This window comes from Echeneis naucrates, unplaced genomic scaffold (assembly GCF_900963305.1).
Source record: "Echeneis naucrates unplaced genomic scaffold, fEcheNa1.1, whole genome shotgun sequence".
Taxonomy (NCBI): Eukaryota; Metazoa; Chordata; class Actinopteri; order Carangiformes; family Echeneidae; genus Echeneis; species Echeneis naucrates.
Window position 1 is genome coordinate 476,683 of NW_021780168.1, and position 16,553 is coordinate 493,235.

The following is a 16,553-nucleotide window of genomic DNA, read 5'->3' on the forward strand; positions in this document are numbered from 1 at the left end:
ATGCTTAGAACTGGGGGAAACAGTGTTTATTTAAGGAAGAATGGTTCTTATCAACGCATCGCAATGAATGGGGAAAAAGAGAGCAAAGAGAATAGAAACATTCATGCAGAAAATAGTCATCAATGTCTCATTGCTAAGTCACATTAAGCTTACCATTAATTCTTACCTAACTCTGTTTTTTTCAAATGATCTGAAGAAATCTGTTCAAATTGGGAATCTGCATCATTTTGTTGAAATTCTAACCAGGACAACCACAAAGAGAAGCACTTGTGCACAAAAAATTGATTGAGGTAGTCTGAGTTAGATTCTAAGACTCTAATGGGAAATAGGTAAAGGGGAAATGTTGAGGACAAATTTGGGAATTTAACCGATCACAATGAATCAAGTTAGCAATATTTTTGTCAAATTTCAAACCAGGGCAACCTGGAGAGAAGCACTTATGGACAAGAATTCATTTGTGTCTCTGGTTGGAGTGATCCGAGTTAGATCTGATGAAAACCTGGCTCCAAGAATTAATTATGTTTTTGTAAATTAACACTGAAAGGGGGAAAAAGAGAGCAAAGAGATTAGAAGCCACATTCAGCAATTTTTTACCACACATATGAGTCTTGCAGCCACTTCCTTGTTGTGTCACTGTTCCAATGAACTCCCTTTCAGGCTTTTGCTAATCTTATACCTGAATGAAACCACTCCGCCCCAACAAATATCACTTACTGCTCTCAGAACACAGAGCTGTGCTTCACTTTGGTTAATGTTTAGGATGAATTAATGCAGTCGGCTGATTGCATAGAAGAATTTAAATAAATGGCAGTCTTTTTCTTTTTTTTGTTGACCATTGAACAAGAACAATCCAAAGAGAAGCACTGATGCAGAAAATAATCATCAGTGTCTCTCACTGAATCCAGTTTAATTCAAAGGTTATCTGAATGTATTGTATCTGCTTTCAAAATAGATGTCAGATCATTAAGATTGATTTTCTACACAAGACTTTAGCTCTTTGGAAATATGGCAAGAAGAGAAGGCCAAAATAAGGAGCTTACAACTCCAAGCCCTAACCCTAACCAGTTAGTCAGCAAAATATGATGAGCCAAGTCCACTGTGACAAATAACAAAGGATTTTCTTTAGCATAAAATAAACTGTCACATTAATGTCCTGAATGTGCTGTGTGTAAATAATGAGGTTCATCAAAACAAAACACCGCACAAATCCATCAGTAAACATCAAAGGAGATGCTGATTCTGTGATGTCACAAAGGTTCTAATGACATCACAGAGATCAAAGACTCCTCCCACTTTTTTTCATGCCCTTCACAGTAGAGTGCTGCTTGCTGCAATAATGCTGCCTTTAATAGAAGTTTAGGAACATTTTATGAAAGGGTTCGGGTAAGGGTAGATTGGAAATGGCTGTTTATAGTTTATCACTTGTTAGGATCCCCATTAGCTGTCACTGAGGCAGCAGCTACTCTTCCTGGGGTCCAAATGAAAATGCACATCTGCAGTCAAACAGGTTCAGGTAGATGCAGAGTCCTACATTAAAACAAACCACTTCACCATTAACCTCATCTGCAGGATACACATTACACTTCAATTACCAGATCCTCTGCATATAAATGCACTTCAGAGTGGTGCTGTGGCTTGGCTGGTCAAAGCACCTGCCTTGTAAACAGGAGATCCTGGATTCAAATCCCAGCAATGCCTTCCTGCTAATGTTAGATGTTGCAAATATCACAAGCTGGCTGCTCAATTTTTTCACATTTATCATACAGTAAGACTAATGTTTAAGGTGTAGTCAGAGACATATTAGAACATAACAAGGGTGCAGGGAGAAGGGAGGGAGATAAGTTGAGACTTCTTTATTTTTAAATTGCAAAGCTTGCTTAATATATATTTTCTGTGTGGCTTAGTCTTAAAATTATAATGGTTGTGTGGTCAACTCCTGCCTGAAATTTGCTGAAAAAATAGCCCATCAAAGTGAGTCCACAATATGCAAAGACTGCCTGATTAGATCGCACAGAGGCTCAAAATTTGCATTCCCTCATATGTGTAGATTGGAGTGGCAACATTTCGACATGTCAAAGGAATGTTGGTCTTTTAAAAGTTTGGGTGGTCAAAAGTAGACCAAAACAACTGTCCTGCAGTGCTGCAAGGCAGTGGAGGTGAAAGAAAAGTCTCCAGGGGAGACTGCAACCTGAACGCAGCACCTTAGACCGTTCGGCCATTCTGACAACAAAAGCTGACAAATGAGCTGAAAAATTTCCTGAAAAATTTGCCCATCAAGAGACAGAGACATGCGGAACTTTTCAGAAGTTTAAAGAAACTATATGTAATAACTTCAATTAGGTGGTCAAATAAGTTTTGTGGCTCTGAGTGGGTTTTAATTTGGTGGAAATGGACCCAAATAACTCTTTTAGTGCTAAAGGTTGCAGACCCCTAATCGAGGGGTATGATTCTGACTCCCAGAGGAGCCCCTCATATGATGTGTCCACTGTCTGCAGTTCCACTATTCAAGTGTCAGTAAGTTAGACAACATGAATTCAGGAAGGCTTCTCTGACTTCAACAGACTCAACTGACTTCAATGTGCTCTAACTGCTTATAAATGTCTCACTATATCAAAAGCTTTGAGCTACGATAGGCTATGTAATTATTTAAGTTTGATTTGTAAAAATTAGCCAAAAACACTCTTTCACACAGGCCGGTTAGCTCAGCTGGTTAGAGCGTGGTGCTAATAACGCCAAGGTCATGGGTTGAATCCCCATACTGGCCACAAGCAGTATCTCAGAACTTGGGGTTGTTCTCTCCATAGACTTCAATGCAGTCTGAAGGTCTTTTTCCAACCAGTGGAACTGCCCCCTGGTGGTCATTAGAAGTGCAGCTTAACTTATCAGATACAACACAAAGTTACAATGATCAGAGCAAAGACTGCAGATTGATCATTGCCTTTGTAACAGTTTAGTGATTAGTTTCCAGCTGGCATTGTGCACCATGCAGGGGATGTAGCTCAGTGGTAGAGTGCATGCTTTGCATGTATGAGGCCCTGCGCTCAATCCCCACCATCTTCAGCGTTGATAATGAAGTACTTATTTTGTTCAACACCCTGATCTCTCAATTATCCACCCAGCTTGGAGCAATTTATCATGAGTAGTCATCCTAACAAATTACTGAAGTGAACACAAGTCAAATCAAATCAAATCAAATCAGATTTATTTGTATAGCGCCAAATTATAACAAAGTTACATCAAGGCACTTTACATATAGAGCAGGTCTAGACCAAACTCTTTATAAATTTATTTAAAGAGACCCAACAGATCCCCCGATGAGCAAGCACTTGGCAACAGTGGCAAGGAAAAACTTCCTTTAAGAGGCAGAAACCTCGAGCAGAACCAGGCGCAGGGGGGGCGGCCATCTGCCTCGACCGGTTGGGTTGAGAGTGGGAGAGAGAGAGAGAGAGAGAGAGAGACAGGCATTGGAGGGGGGGGTGTAGGCAGGAACATGTTGTTGCATGAAGTTCATGGAGTTGAGCTGTAGTACAGAATTCATGAAATATGGGACCAGCAGGTGTTGCAGGAACATGGGATGGCGATGAGTCACCACCTGCAGGATGAGGACAGGGAGAGAGAGGAGAGGAACTGGGAGAGACAGAGACTTTGGCAAAACATGGTTAGTAAATGCAGTATAAATGCTTAGAACTGGGTGAAACTGTGTTTTTTTAAGAGGGATGGTTTTTATCAGCGCATGGAAGGAGGGAGGGAGAGAGAAAGAGGGAGAGGGGGAGAGAGAGAGCGAAGCTCAGTCCTTCCCCCAGCAGCCTAGGCCTATAGCAGCATACCTAAAGAGTAGAGGACTTTTTAACTGTACGCCCTGTCATACAGGAAAGTTTTAAGCCTGGTCTTGAAAGTTACTAAAGAGTCCACCCCCCGGACCGATACTGGAAGTTGGTTCCATAGTTGGTTCCATAGAAGAGGAGCCTGATAACTGAATGATTTGCCTCCAGATTTACTCTTGCAGACTCTAGGAACCACAATCACCATCTAGAGAGCGGAGTGGCCTGCTAGGACAGTAAGGAACTATGAGCTCTCTGAGATATGACGGAGCTTGGCCATTAACCTTGCTTGTTTTAACTCATCAACTCACTTGAGTGTTGAGATTATGTTCAAGTCCCAGCTGAGGATAGACACCAGTAAGTCCATTACATGTTTTCAAACCCACACCTCCAGAGGAGACTGCGACCTGAACACAGCGCCTTGGACCGCTCAGCCATCCTGACTATTCATCAAAGCAGAGGAGCCCATCAGATTGCAAAGTCAAAACGACGTCTCCTTTGGGAAGAAGAGTGACGATCAGCAGCTCATGTAGAGGCACCAAGATCACAGGTTGTTAGAACCACCTGTAAGCAGAGTGGAGCAGTGGAAGAGTGCTGGGCCCAAAACCCAGAGGTGGATGATGGAAACCATCCTCTGCAGTTCTTACACACTGGATGTTCCTTCACTATCCCATCATGAGACATGACTTTTAGCTGGAAAATGTCAGCAGTTTTTCAGCAGCACTGATTAACAGGAAAACATAAAGACAGCCATATATTAACGCTGCGCAGATTACAGAGATTCTCTAACATGCTCTTTCACAGAATCAAAGAAAGCTAACCGTTGTTGGCAGGATTCGAACCTGCGTGGGAAATCCCCAATGGATTGCTAGTCCATCACCTTAAGCACTCGGCCACAAAAACTACACAGGGCCACTGAGCCTTATATCATAGGTGATAGAGCTATAGATCTCTAAAAGGAAATAAAAGGAAAGGAAATATTTTTCATAACATGCGCCATCCACCTAAAACAGAGCAGAAGCCTTGTGAGCAGAGAGGAGGCTTCATCAGATGGCAGCAGCTCAGAGCCTCTTTGGTTAGGTAAATGTCTAAAGAGGATGTAGATCAGTGGTAAAGCAGATGCCATATTTCAGGTATTCTGCCTCCACTTTCATCCAAACAGTTAAATATAGTTTAAAGTTTGTGAGGTTGGATGCTGCACGCTGACTTGTTGTGTGTCCAAGAGGCTTCAAAGATGTCTTTCTGCCATTCTCTCCCCCAAAACTTTGGGCACAGCTTTGAGGTTTCTCATAACGTGACATGGGTGTCATTCCTGCTGTAAAGGTGGTAGTGTGGTAGAGAGGTCCAAGGTGCTGGATTGATGCTCCAGTCTCTTCTGAGGCATGGGTTTGAATCCTGCCAGCTGCCTGCATTTACTGACAGCAAATGCAAAAATGTGTCTCACTGCAAAAGCTTTTGAGCAGTGCTAAAAAAAATACATCACACTGAAAATGCAGTGCAGAGTAATCACCACCACCACCAAGTGCGCTCCAAATACACTTTCAAATTACTGCCAATCCACTGCAAGATTGGCAGTGCATTTGCTCTGTGGTGCATTTTCTCCCCACTTCCTTTTCACTGCATTTTGTGTAGATAAGACATCCCTCGTACTCACCTATGTGGGATATGTGATAGATTGATTTGACTAAAATATATATTGAGTATTAATTCATGAGTTGCTAAAAACTGGTTAAAAACAGGTGATATAAATAGTTGTTAGAAAAGAGTGAAAGATGATTATTAAATATTAAGTCCTTTCATGCCTATAAAGGGTTAAAATGTTAAGTAAAATGAAAGTATAAAATGGGTTACAACAGTTATTAAACTATCACTTGATCTGTGATCTACCTGTTTGGCCTTATCCTGTGTGATTAGTTTTGGCTGCAGAGGCCACGGCTTCACTTTGAATGAAGTGTGCTTTATTCATTTCCCCCCTATTTCAGGTATGCTATATGTATTTGTGTTCTTGAATTTAAATGTTTGTGAATGGTTTTGTGTGTTTTGTATATATATCTACCAGTTAGCTGTATTTTGAACCGTTTACATTATAAATGCCTGGTTTATACTATCGAGCAGCTCGCTTAGCTCGTCCTCTCATCGGGCAGCATAGACCAGAGTATTAACCTGCATACATACAAAGAATGTTATTTTCCACATGTGTAGTGTCACTTTGAAACCTCTAATAATATGTTTTTACGTGTAGCATGATGAAGGTGTTTGTTACTCATCACAAGTGTGACGTACAGTGAAGAAATCTTTGTAGGTTATAAGTTTTGTTTATTCAGTCAACACGCATTTCATTGTAATGATTTCATTTTGAGTATTTTTTTTTCTAAATGGAATTTAACATAACGGTAAATTCTGTCATATTAGAATTTATTGCTTTATGGCAGTGACGTCACAGCCCAAAAGGGATGGCGACACCTGGTGGTGAAATTCGTGAAGTATTTGTAGAGTTTGAATTCACTGATAAATAAAAAATAAACTAATCATGTGAAAATGAAAACTCTAATGCTTTTATTATTTCCATAAACTTTTTCTGACTTCTAACTTCCCCTGCACAGTGTTTTATCATGAAGTCTTTATCAGTGTCCTTCTAATGTACTGTCAGGTTTTGGGTTAAAGCTGGTGTTAGTGTTCTGTCCATGTCACTTCCTGTTTTATTTTGTAGTCCTGGTCCCTTCGTGTTCCCGGTTATGTTACTTCCTGGTTGTGTCCCATATTGACTGTCTCCCCTGCCCTGATGTGGATCACCTGTGTCTCGTTTACCACTGTGTATTTAAGCCCTGTTTTCAGTCTTGCCCTGGTTGGATCATTGTCGTTGTCGCGTCGCCGTGTTGTTGCATTGCCCATGCCTTGCCAAGTGTCATTTTGTCCATGCCCTGCCTAGTTGTCTTGCCCATGCCCTGTAGATTTTTTGCTGTGTCAGTTCTTGAGTAAAGTCCTTTTTTCCACCTACCTGGTTTCCGGCTCCTGCATCTGGGTCCTACCCACAACACGCTCACCGCGTTCTGCCCCCCTAGTACTGACATGTACAAATAAACTAAACTAAAGCAGACAGCACCAAAAAGGGAGACACACAGAGACTGAACAGGCTGCTCAGGAGAACAGGCTCTGTGGTCGGCCTGACTCTGGACTCTGTGCAGCTTGTGTAGAAACAGTTTATTCCATCAGACACCTGAAACACTTCCTGTGTGGAGAAACTGTCAGGATTTGGATGAAAGATACACTGTTTGGTTCTGAGCTGATTATTACTAATCAATGAATGATCAATAAGCTTCACAGCTGTTCTGAATGGTGACAGTGGGGCAGCCTTAGTGTTTACATCTGAATCACATGTGATTTTGGAAATTCTTCAAAGCAGCTTCAAAGGAGGAGTTTAATTCTGTGAGTACTGTGACATCATCAGGTGACATCATCAGGTGATGTATCAAAGGCAGCAGCTCTTCAGATTAACATATCACTTCAAACCTTTGAGGAAGTGACACACAACTGTGAGGAGCACAAGAGTTCACCGACACAGACGTGGTTTCAGAGACAGACTGCAGAGAAACTGGCAGCACTGATGCTGAGCTGCTTAAAGTGTCTGTCTTGTAAACAGGACATCTTCATTCAAACCCCAGCAGAGCTTCACTCTGCTCATCATGTCTCTGTGGCACAATCTGAAGGGGTCAGTAGTGTGACAAGAGGTTTGTAATGTCGAGTAGCAGATAGAAACAGGCAGGTAGAAACTAAATTCCTGCTGTTTTATTGTTCTGTAAGAGCTGAGAGAATACATGTCTGTATTACTGCCATGTTTGAGTTGGAATAAATTCACTGACGCTTTAAAATGATCGTGGTACTGATGCTAATCCCGTTAGCCGGTCTATGGCGTTTTCCATTGTATGTTAGCATTAAAGGGACAAAACAGACTTTATGTTAAGATAAAATGATGGCAGTAATGCTGGTTAAAATGACTTTGAATGCTATTTTAAATATGTGTGTTTTCAGTCATTTGTGGTTTTATTCTATTTATTCTTTATTCTATACAACTTTATGGTAGTGTGGCCGAGCGGTCCAAGGCGCTGCATTTAGGCTCTAGTCTCTTCAGAGGCGTGGCTTTGAATCCCACCACTGCCCGTAGCCCTGCCAGTGCATTATGTGATATCATCTTAAATCTAGCAGCCCTGTCACTTTGAGCTTCCAAAGTGGGGACTGAGCTAAAAATACAAATGAAACAATGAAAACTGCCTCTCTTTTCGAAATGCTTCCATGGTTGTTCTTTAAAGTTAAGGATTTGAACCAGTTAAGTTGGTGACAGATAGAACATCATGTTACTTCATCACATTTAAAAGTTTGGCATATTTCATTAACGTTTTGTTGGAGGCAGAGAGAATTTCAGAAGCCTTGTCAGTTTCCTTCCTTAATTCTTGATGCCTTGATGATATTTTGATACTTGCAGATCATTAGACACATCACATAAAGGGGAGTTAAAAAAAGGGGCCAAAACATTAGGAGTTTACTTTTAAGTGGCCTTCAATGGCTGTTGTTTTGTCATCACATGTACACTTGTGTTTACTTCAGTAATTTGGTAGGATGACTACACAGGATAAATTGCTCCAAGCTGAGTGGATAATTGAGAGATCAGGGTGTTGCACAAGATAAGTACTTCCTCTGCTTCATTATCAATGCTGGAGATAGCAGGGATTGAACGCAGGGCCTCATACATGCAAAGCATGCACTCCACCACTGAGCTACATCCCCTGTGTGGTGCACAATGCCCGCTGTTATGTTATGAATGACAGATTTAGAGTGCTAACGATTACACCATGGAGCTGTGTGAAGTTTGCTGTCTGGTTGTGTTACTTAAAGGAACTTGACAAGACACTTGCCACAGTGAAGACGCCAACTGAAGCCGTAACATAATCTTCAATCAGCTTCATCATCAACGGCGTGGCCATTTGACTGCAGGTCAACAGGTCCCCAGTTCAAATTTGGGTGCCCCCTGCCAAACCTGCATGTTTTCATACGCAAGCATGAACTCTGGTTGACTGGCCGAGTGGTTAAGGTGATGGAGTGCTGGACATTGTGCTCTGCACACGTGGGTTGGAATCCCAACCTCATCTGTGTTCAGCTCCCCTTAGTCTGTCCAAATATTCTTTCTCTTGTCATGAGAGATGTGAATTTGAAACCTTCACTGTGGGACTTTTGGACAGAACATCCAGCATTAAACATACATTATGCAGACCTGGCCACTGTTGTATCTGTTAGCTCTTCAGTCATTCAGCCATTAATGCTGGATGCTCTGTCCTAAAGTCCCACAGTGAAGGCCTCAAATTCACATCTCTCACAGTGTTATCACAGAACACAGACGAGGTTGGGATTCCAACCCACTCGGCCACCTTGTCATGTTTGTTGTCAAAAAGATGTGGTCTGAACGTTAGACTGATCAGTGGTTCTGCCTTCAGTGGCCTTTTGCACAGGAAGTGCTTATCTTGTGCAACACTCTGATCTCTCAAATATCCACGCAGCTTGGAGTGATTTATCCTGTGTAGTCATCCTACCAAATTACTGACTGAACACAAATGTACATGTGATGACAAAAAAACTGCCATTGGGAAGAAGCTGCATCCTGGATCCTCAGATTAAAAGTCTGATGCTCTTCAATAAGCTCTGACTTCATTTTCCAAGCTGGCCCCTCGTGGTCATTTGATACACTGCAGGTGGAAGTCTCAGTACTTTTTAACCACCACACCCACTTTGACAGAAAGTGGATGTGGTGGTCAAAAATTACACAAAACTCGAGAGGACACTGCAACCTGAACGTAGCGAGCAGAGGGGTGCAGTGGAAGCATGCTGGGCCCATAACCCAGAAGTCAATGGATCAAAACCATCCTCTGCTATTTATACACACTGGATGTCCCATCATGAGACATTAGTTTTTCAGCAGCAGTGATTAACAGGAAAACATGCAGAATGTTGTCTATCATATCTGTAATATTGATGGTTGTAACCTACAGCTGATGAAAACCCCCAAATTGTTTGTTTCTTCAACATCTGACCTTCTGCCTTCTGACTATCTGCATTGAAATCATTCAGTCCACAGCACTGTACTCAGCTGTTTTTGTTGGATAGTATCTGGTTTGGTTTCACCTCTTCCACAAAATGTATGGATGTTCCAAAGGGAGACAGGAAGACTGTGACAGTTAACTGACTAGTCAGAGAGAGCACTGTGTCTTTTTAATAGAACTTATGCTGAGGAAGTCACATGAGTTTAACTCAACAACCCTAAACTTCATCAATGAGGTACTGCTGGGATTTGAACCCAGGATCTCCTGTTTACTAGACAGGCACTTTGACCAACTAAGCCACAGCACCACACTGACATACAAAGATGTGAAGATCGTGACTCTTGCCAAATTTTCTTTAGCATATAATGAACTGTCACATTAATGTCCTGAATGTGCTGTGTGTAAATAATGAAGTTAATGAAAAAAAAAAAATGCCACAAATGTTCCATCAGTAACCATCAAAGGAGATGCTGATTCTGTGATGTCACAAAGGTTCTAAATCTCTAAAGAGATCAAAGACTCCTCCCACTTTTTTGTCATGACCTCCACAGTAGAGTGCACTCTGTTAATGACAATTATGGTCCTGACAGATACCTTTGAGTTCTGCTGACAGAAGCAACAACAAAACTGGAACTAATTGGACTGAACTGGATTTGAAACCTTCACTGTTGGACTTTGGAGAAGTGGGTGGTGAACATCCAGCATGAAAGGTGTGGGTTCGAATCACACCAGTGCCAGTCTGTTTCTTGTCAATGAAGACCAATCCGCTAATTTAGGCATTTTTCATCTCACTATGAACAAAAGTTACAGTGACAGACGATACCAACACCAGGTGGGCTGAAATGAGAAACATCACAGTCAGCCAGAGTTCGTGCTTGCGTGTGAAACCTTGTATGTTTGGCAGGGGGCACCCAGATCTTAAGTGGGGACCTCTTGATCTGTGTGTGATCTTGTGTTTGTATGTATGTGAATTCATGCACATGAGTGGCATTTGACACTCAGGTCAGAGTGGGCCTTACAAGCATTGACATCACATTTGCAGCATCTCAGGCTTGTTTTGTTGTCTCTTTTCAGACCCAGGTAGGTTTGGAGGTCTACCAGGTCCAGTACTCTCCAGATGTCCCCAAACACACGCGACAAACAGCAGTTTGTAGTCTGTAATATAATACAGACTGGAGTATAACAGAGTGTCACTTATTTAGTTACATGTTTTGTTTCAACAAGAATTTGGTCCGGGTGTCATCAGAGGAAATTACATGATGAACAGCAAACAATTATCTTTGGGTTATGAACCCCAGACTCCCCAACTTAATGTATTGGATATCCTTCTTCCTCCTCTCAAAATAAAAGTAAAAATTATTTGAATAAGAGTTTGGTCTAGACCTGCTCTATATGTACTTGACGTAAGTTCATTATGATGCTTTGACGTGTGTTTAAAAAAAGAGGCCAAAGCATTAGGAGTTTGCTTTTAAGTGGCCTTCAATGGCCGCTGTTTTGTCATCACATGTACACTTGTGTTCACTTTGGTAATTTGGTAGGATGACTACACAGGATAAATTGCTCCAAGCTGAGTGGATAATTGAGATATCAGGGTGTTGAACAAAATAAATACTTCCTGTGCTTCATTATCAACGCTGGAGATGGCGGGGATTGAATGCGGGGCCTCATGCATGCATGCAGAGCATGCACTCTACCACTGAGCTACATCCCCTGTGTGGTGCACAATGCCAGCTGGAAACTAATCACTAAATTGTTACAAAGGAAATGATCAATCTGCAGTCTTTGCTCTGATCATTATAACTTTGTGTTATTGTTGTATCTGATAAGTTAAGCTGCACTTCTAATGACCACCAGGGGGCAGTTCCACTGGTTGGAAAAAGACTTCAGACTGCATCTAAAACTGTTATGAACCAACTTGTGCTCCAGTTTTTAACCTGATAGAGCTGCAGGTGGACAGTATTGTGACGTCATCAGGTGACATCATCAGTTGATGTATCCAAGGCAGCAGCTCTTCAGACTCCCATTCCTCCAAACCTTTTCATTTCATTTTCACTCCTATGCTGATGATCCCCTCCAACGAGACAACAACATTTGGTTCCCAGTGTCATTCAACTTTGTTATGATTTGGCGATATCTAAATTAATATAGGAAATAGTATAAGTATATACTGTATTTATACTATATTTATAGTATAAATAGAGCAAGCGTCTCCCTTTGAAAGCTCAGTTGGTAGAGCGGAGGACTGTAGAGACTTTCAGCTGAATCCTTAGGTTTCCGGCTCAAAGGAAGTTTTCTTTTTTTCCTCAGCTTCATCCAGCACGGTTATGAGTCTGCCGACAGACAGGAGGTGACCACTGTTGTATCACTTTTCATGTAGAGCAGCTGTGTTTTATATTGGAAGCAGCACCGAGTTTCTAACAATTGGATGTTGTTAAGAGGATCATTACCATCAGCTGAGAATCAAACACGTGCAGCACGCAAGAATTCTACCACTGAACCACCGATGCTGACTGCAAATTATGAGCACCACTACGTCACTCCGGGCTTGTTCATGAGTGATGGAATTCTGTTGTTTACATTGAAGACAGAGGGATGGATGGAGACAGGCAAGATAAGTTAAATTCCTGTGAAGAATGTAGAGAAAACACTAACCTTTCTCTGGTGTTAGGGTTGCTGGGCTGCTTGGAAGGCAGCTATGCTAACCACTATACCACCATTGGTTACCACCACTACGTCAGGTACACTCCAGGTGTCCAGCTGACCTTGTCCCTTCGATAGCTCAGTTGGTAGAGCGGAGGACTGTAGTAGCTCCTCATTGAAATCCTTAGGTTGCTGGTTCAAATCTGGCTCGAAGGAGATCAGTTTTGGACTGCTAATCCATTGTGCTCCGCACATATGGTTTCGAATCCCATCCTCGTCGGTGGTTGCTTTAGTCTGTCCATGTTGCAGCCTGCTCTTCCAGTTAGAATTATCCTCACCATCTCAGAAGTTAGGTTAACTCAGGCTGTTTAGAGCGTGGTGCTAATAACCCCACAGTCATGGATTTGATCCCCACTCTGTGACAAATGACATTCTGCATGTTTTCCTGTAAATCAGTGCTTCAAAAATGTTGAAATGGAAACATAAATGTTACTGAGTGTTATTTTCCCATTTGTTTTTACTTCTTCGACGATACAGATACAGACGGTTTCAGAGAACAACTGCAGAGATGACCCTTCTGCTTTGTTGAGCAGAATTAGCGCAAAATAGCTTTGAAAGCTGTTGATGTTGTTAACGCTGCCTTTTCTCAAAGCTTAGCTTGCATGATAGCATGCAATTAGCTCAAATTGTAGAGCGCTCGCTTAGTATGTGAGAGGTAGTAGGATCCATGCCCACATTCTCCACAAGAAGCTCTTTGGAGATGCAGCAACCAGTGAACTAAACATTGCCCCTGGGTGGGGCAATTGGGGCCTTTCAGTAAGTAGGAGCTCTGACTGTTACCTGAACACATCATGAACTGCAAAAGCCATAATGCAGGAAGTGATGGAAGTGCCATAATTGCCTTTTGAGCTTCATTAACAGTGAGCACTCTATGGTGGAGGTCATGACAAAAAATGGGAGGGGTCTTTGAACTCTGTGATGTCATTAGAACCTTTGTGACATCACAGAATCAGCATCTCCTTTGATGGTTACTGATGGAACAGGAAAAGGTCAGATCCTGATATAATCTTGTGAATCCACAAGTATGCCTTTCTTTGTTTGTGTACCAACAGCCTGAGCTCTGGTTCAAATCAAAATCAAATCAAATCAGATTTATTTGTATAGCGCCAAATCATAACAAAGTTACATCAAGGCACTTTACATATAGAGCAGGTCTAGACCAAACTCTTTATAAATTTATTTAAAGAGACCCAACAGATCCCCCGATGAGCAAGCACTTGGCAACAGTGGCAAGGAAAAACTTCCTTTAAGAGGCAGAAACCTCGAGCAGAACCAGGCTCAGGGGGGGCGGCCATCTGCCTCGACCGGTTGGGTTGAGAGAGAGAGAGAGAGAGAGAGAGAGACAGGCAGGCAGGCATTGGACGGGGGGGGGGTGTAGGCAGGAACATGTTGTTGCATGAAGTTCATGGAGTTGAGCTGTAATACAGAATTCATGCTATGTGGGACCAGCAGTTGTTGCAGGAACATGGAATGGAGATGAGTCACCACCTGCAGGATGAGGACAGGGAGAGAGAGGAGAGGAACTGGGAGAGACAGAGACTTTGGCAGAACATGGTTAGTAAATGCAGTATAAATGCTTAGAACTGGGTGAAACTGTTTTTTTTTTTTTTTAAAGAAGGATGGTTTTTATCAGCGCATGCAAGGAGAGAGTTAGAGAGAAAGAGGGAGAGAGGGTGACAGGGAGAGACAGAGAGCGAGAGAGAGAGAGAGAGAGAGGGAGAGAGGGAGAGAGAGAGAGAGAGAGAGAGAGAGAGAGAGAGAGAGAGAGAAGCTCAGTCCTTCCCCCAGCAGCCTAGGCCTATAGCAGCATACCTAAAGAGTAGAGGACTTTTTAACTGTACGCTCTGTCATACAGGAAAGTTTTAAGCCTGGTCTTGAAAGTTACTAAAGAGTCCGCCCCCCGGACCGATGCTGGGAGTTGGTTCCATAGAAGAGGAGCCTGATAACTGAACGATCTGCCTCCAGATTTACTCTTGGAGACTCTAGGAACCACAAGTAAACCTCCATCTAGAGAGCGGAGTGGCCTGCTAGGACAGTAAGGGACTATGAGCTCTCTGAGATATGATGGAGCTTGGCCATTAAGAGCTTTATACGTTAAAAGAAGGATTTTGAATTCTACTCTATATTTTACTGGCAGCCAATGAAGAGCAGCTAACACGGGAGAGATGTGATCTCTTTTCCTAGTTCCTGTTAATATTCGTGCAGCAACGTTCTGAATTAACTGAAGGCCTTTTAGAGATTTGTTTGGACATCCAGATAGTAATGAGTTACAGTAGTCCAGCCTAGAAGTTACAAATGCATGGACTAGTTTTTCTGCATCATCCTGAGAAAGGATGTTTCTGATTTTCCTAATGTTTCTCAGGTGGAAGAAAGCTGCCCGACTAACTTGTTTTATGTGAGGGACAAAGGACATGTCCTGGTCAAAAATTACTCCAAGGTTTCTTACAGTGGAGCTGGAGGCCAAAGTAATGCCGTCCAAACTGATGAGATGATTAGATAGTATTTTTCTGAGGTGCTTAGGACCGAGTACAATAACTTCTGTTTTGTCAGAGTTGAGAAGTAAAAAATTTCCAGTCATCCAGACTTTTATGTCTTCAAGGCATGCCTGCAGTCTGACTTTGTTTTGATGAACCTCATTATTTACACACAGCACATTCAGGACATTAATGTGACAGTTTATTATATGCTAAAGAAAATCCTTTGTTATTTGTCACGGTGGACTTGGCTCATCATATTTTGCTGTCTAACTGGTGTTGGAGTTGTGTAGAAAAAACAGAAAGAGCTGACATCAGCTTTGAAAGCAGATACAGTCCATTGTATTATATACAATACAATTGTATATATATATATATATATATATATATATACATCCATTCAAATACCGGACGAGCCCTTCAGAACATGCTGCCATGTAAGTGCCTGAACATCGTGACTCTTACCAGTTTCTCTCCTCTGAAAAGCGGTCAATCACTGAATTACCTTCTGCCAAACACAAGAAGAACAATGAAATTACCATTTACCTCGTACAGATACTGCAGGTAACAACTGTAATACAGGAAGTGATGATTTCATCAGCTTGTTTCAGTGATGAGCAGGAACTCCACTGAGAGTGAAGCTCTGCTGGGGTTTGAATGCAGGATGACTTCTCAAAGGTTTGAAGTGATGTGTGAGTCTGAAGAGCTGCTGCCTTTGATACATTACCTGAAGATGTCATCTGATGATGTCACAATACTAAAAAACTGAGCAGACTGCTGTGGACTTCAGTGACACAGTGAAAGGATTTCCCCAACAAGCCTTTTGATAGGAGCTGTAGAATGTCATAAAGATGTTCTGTGGCTTAGCTGCTCACGGGGATGTGGGTCAGTGGTAGAGCTGAAGATTTTATGATCAAATATGAAGAATAGCAGGGACAACAGAGAGAGAGATGACCTGCAGTATCAACCTCTGGCTGGCTCAACAAGCCAAGTTGGAATGATTAATTGAATTTCATCTGAATTGTGAACAAATCTGAAGCCTGAGTAGCTCAGTCGGTAGAGCAGAAGTCCGGGGTTCAAGTCCCTGTTCAGGTGATGCAGCTTCTTCCCTTTCACATTTTAATGAATGAATATGGTACAAGCCAGCTAGTTAGTTTGGGTCACGCCCCCTCCCCCTTCGGGAAAAAAAACTTACCTCTCTGCTCCAACATCTCTCTTCTGTGATTGGTCAAATGTTGGAGCTGGGGGAAAAATCCATGATGCCGATTGTCTGACGAATTTTGGACTTTGTGTACGTGACAGTGGCCTCCAACATTTCTCCATTCATAGAAGCAGCCTGCTATTCCTGCTAGAATTATCTGCTTTTAAGGACATTGTGAAAACATGTAGTTTGGCAGGGGGCACCCAGATTTGAACTGGGGGGACCTCTTGATCTGCAGTCAAATGCTCTACCACTGAGCTACACCCCC

General features: G+C 42.2%; 5 non-coding genes across 5 annotated transcripts; 2 read left to right on the forward strand and 3 right to left on the reverse strand.

Moving 5' to 3' along the window:
* The first annotated feature begins 2,691 nt into the window (after positions 1-2,691).
* trnai-aau (transfer RNA isoleucine (anticodon AAU)) lies at positions 2,692-2,765 on the forward strand. Its single transcript has one exon. It is a non-coding gene; the product is annotated as a tRNA-Ile (tRNA).
* Positions 2,766-4,642: 1,877 nt separating this feature from the next.
* trnaa-agc (transfer RNA alanine (anticodon AGC)) lies at positions 4,643-4,724 on the reverse strand. Its single transcript has one exon. It is a non-coding gene; the product is annotated as a tRNA-Ala (tRNA).
* Positions 4,725-10,143: 5,419 nt separating this feature from the next.
* On the reverse strand, positions 10,144-10,217 carry trnat-agu (transfer RNA threonine (anticodon AGU)). Its single transcript has one exon. It is a non-coding gene; the product is annotated as a tRNA-Thr (tRNA).
* Positions 10,218-12,678: 2,461 nt separating this feature from the next.
* trnay-gua (transfer RNA tyrosine (anticodon GUA)) lies at positions 12,679-12,766 on the forward strand. Its single transcript is given in 2 exon segments — positions 12,679-12,715; positions 12,731-12,766. It is a non-coding gene; the product is annotated as a tRNA-Tyr (tRNA).
* Positions 12,767-16,479: 3,713 nt separating this feature from the next.
* trnac-gca (transfer RNA cysteine (anticodon GCA)) lies at positions 16,480-16,553 on the reverse strand. Its single transcript has one exon. It is a non-coding gene; the product is annotated as a tRNA-Cys (tRNA).